The sequence below is a fragment of the Elephantulus edwardii genome, unplaced genomic scaffold (assembly GCF_000299155.1).
Source record: "Elephantulus edwardii isolate Elephantulus edwardi_28Jun2011 unplaced genomic scaffold, EleEdw1.0 scaffold00545, whole genome shotgun sequence".
In the NCBI taxonomy this organism is placed as follows: domain Eukaryota; kingdom Metazoa; phylum Chordata; class Mammalia; order Macroscelidea; family Macroscelididae; genus Elephantulus; species Elephantulus edwardii.
In genome coordinates, this window is record NW_006400295.1 from 42,400 (window position 1) to 45,894 (window position 3,495).

Sequence of the window (3,495 nt, forward strand, 5' to 3'; positions counted from 1 at the left end):
AGAGGCAGTTGTCAGAACAGAGCAAGGAAACACTGCATGGTTCAAAATTGGGAAGGGTGTACGCCAGGGATGTGTCCTATCTCCATACCTTTTCAACATGTATGCAGAACAGATCATCCAGGAGGCTGGGCTCTATTAGGAGAAATGCGGCATCACGATTGGTGGAAGATCTATCAACAATCTGCATTATGCAGATGACACAACCCTGCTTGCTGAAACTGAGGAGGACCTGAAACGCTTGCTGCTCAGGGTCAGGGACTGCAGCTTTCAATATGGATTGAGGCTCAACGTCAAGAAGACAAAGATTCTCACCACTGGACCAATTGGCTGCATCAGGATGGATGAAGAAGAGATTGAGATTGTTCACAGCTTTAGTCGGCTGGGCTCCACAATCAACACTCTTGGCACCAGCAGCCAGGAAATTAAAAGACATATTGGGATGGGAAAGTCTGCTGTTAGGGACCTCCTTAAAGTACTGAAGAGCAACGGTGTGTCTCTGGAGACCAAGGTGTGTCTGGTACAGGCCATGGTCTTTGCAATCACTTGTTATGCGTCAGAGAGTTGGACAATGACCAGGGGACATAGAAGGAGATTGATGCTTTTGAGCTTTGGTGTTGGAGAAGAGTGCTGAGGGTGCCATGGACTGCTAAGAAAACAAACAGATTCATCCTGGAGAGGGTTAACCGGGCTGCTCCTTGGAGACAAGGATTCTGAGGCTTCTTCTGACATACTTTGGTCATGTTGTAAGGAGAGACCTGTCCTTGGAGAAGGACATCATACTTGGAAGGGTGGAGGGCTGGCGCAGGAGGGGAAGGCCCTCTGGGAGGTGGATTGATTTGGTGACTGGGGCAATTGGGATGAGTGTGTCAGAGACAATGAGATTGACAGAACAGAACAGAGTTTAGAGCTGTTGTACATAGGGTCACTATGAGTGGCAAGTGACTCCACATAACAACAACAAATAGCTGCATTCCTTGAGGGTCAGTTTCTATTGTTATATTGCCAGAGTCCTTGTCAAAACCAGTTCTGATTGATCTCCTTTGTCAGGGTGTCCTTTGCTATTCCCTGTCATTTCCTCTGAGAGAAATTTCACCCTGATGCATTCTCTTAGCTATTTCCTGCTGGAAAAGGCATTGTAGATCCCAGGATGAAGATCTTCTCTCACTACTCTAAAGGGCCCCTTTGGCAATAGAAAACATGTAGACTATTGTGGTGATTGATTTTGGAATTTAGATGCACTGTTATCAATTGTGCTTATGGATACAGGTTCATATTCTTGGAGATGCATCATTTTAACATGCAACTGTTGCAGCCAGCGTAGAAGACACAAATTTAACTTGTTGTTGTTGTTATGTGCCGTCAAGTCATTTGCGACTCATAACGACCTTATGTACAACAGCCTTAAACCCTGCTCTATCCTGTGCCAATCGCACTGCCTCTGACACACCCATCCCGATTACCCCAGTCACTGAATCAATCCACCTATCATAGAGGGTCTTCCCCTCCTGTGCTGTCCCTCCACCCTACCAAGCATGATGTCCCTCTCCAAGGACCTGTCTCTCCTTACAACATATCCAAAGTATGTCAGACAAAGCCCCAGAATCCTTGCCTCCAAGGAGTAGCCTGGTTTAACCCTCTCCAGTATGAACGCATGGGCCATAAATTAAAAGCAATAATATTCCAACTAGAGGTTCTAACAGTAGCAGAAACCAAGTTACAGAGGGAAGATAGTACTTAAAAGGCTTATAATTAGGAATGTCTAGCACAGGAGCCCTTAAGAACTGCTTATGAGGTTGTCCATCAATTCTAGCAACTAAGGAATAGCAGGAAGAGAGTGGACCTGAGAAGGCATGTAGAACTGAATAAGATGCTCTTGTGTCCAGGAGAAAGTGGATAGACTTATCCGCAAAGTTAATGTTCACACAGGGCTCTTCTGGGAGGACTTGAATTGTTGAAGTGTCCTCCTTTGTTGCCAGCTAGGAGCTGGAGCTTCATCAGTCCTCTGTGGATTTGGCCATGAGGACCTGATGTGAGCAGCCCTTGGTCAAGTGTCCTTCAGATCCACACGTAAAGCAAGTGAGTGAGAGCTTCCTCTCTACTCCCCTTGCCTAGCTGTGTTTCTTGTGACGCTCTCTACTAAAGTGGCCTAGCTTTCCACAATGGAAACAATTCTGACTCTTTATTACCTTTGGGTGGCATTGACCTACATTTATTAGTAAGACTTTCTTCTCCTGACACAGAAGCCTCTCATTCAGTCCTACAAGCCCTCTCAGGTCCACTCTTGCTTAATTGGTTATATTTGTTTGATTATATATAAAGGATGAAGAGAACAAAAAACAAGCAAGAATGAATCCTGAAGAAAAGAAACCATACTTACCTTGGTGACCACAAAATTATGCTTTAAACAAAAGGGGGAAATGTGGGAAGCCCAAAGTCAAATTTAATATTAATAATAAACCAAATACTATGTCAAGATAGAGGAGAGGCTGATACAATTTGGAATTCACCCTGCAGCACTAAGGCAATCCTTAAATGTTTGCAGGGTGAATTCCAAATTGTAACAGCCTCTCTTCTATCTTGACATTGCATTTGGTTTATTATGAATATTAAATCTGATATTTGACTTCCCACAAGAATGGATGAGGTTTCCAAGGATGCGCTAGACTGTGGCAAGGACTTCCCAGCTTGAGCATAAACTAGGCAGCAGAAAGGACTGTTTGGCTTGGGAATAGGCTAGACCTTGGAAAGCATTTTCCATCTCAGGACAGGTAGATGTAGTCAGGACTTCCGAGTGGGGTGGCCAGCGCTTGTCTCCTCAGTATCCAGTTGCAGTTCAGAGCCACTCTGGAGTGTGCAGTACGGAGCCCCAGTGGCCATATCCATGAGCTGCTGCTGTGTCTCCTCAACCAGCACCCCGAACTTGTCCTCATGGCAAGTGGCCCTCATGGCCAGCGACCCTCATGGTAAATCCATGCCCAGGGTGAGCATTCTACCTGCACCTACGCCCACCACCACTCTGCAGCACCCACAGGCAATGCTTCGTGGGCTTCAGGCACCCTGTTCTCCTGCATTTCAAACCCGCTTGCTCACCAGGGCCAGTAGTTGCTGTCAGTGGCTCTCCACTCATGGATGAAACAGTTTTGCCCCATCTAGATAGCAATAACACCTAGTTCTTCTGAGGGTCGACTGATTAGATTTGGGTAACTGCACTATGACCTCCAGATCTGACTCTTCTAAGGATTAAAGCATCTAGAGAAACACTGGTGCTCAGGTGTCGCTCCTGGGTCCTTTGAGGCTGTGGGAGCCCCAGGGGTGGGGTGGGGAACTCAGCTGAGGGGATGAGTTTTGAGGACACAAACTGCCTGTTGGTGGAATCTTGGAGGGGAAAGGGCTCCCTCCCTCGGTGGACAGTTCTGGTACGAACCCAGTCTTGCCTGCTAGCCCGTCTCTGCTGGTTCCATGCCAGTTTTCTGAGTGGCACAGGGCATCAGAGAA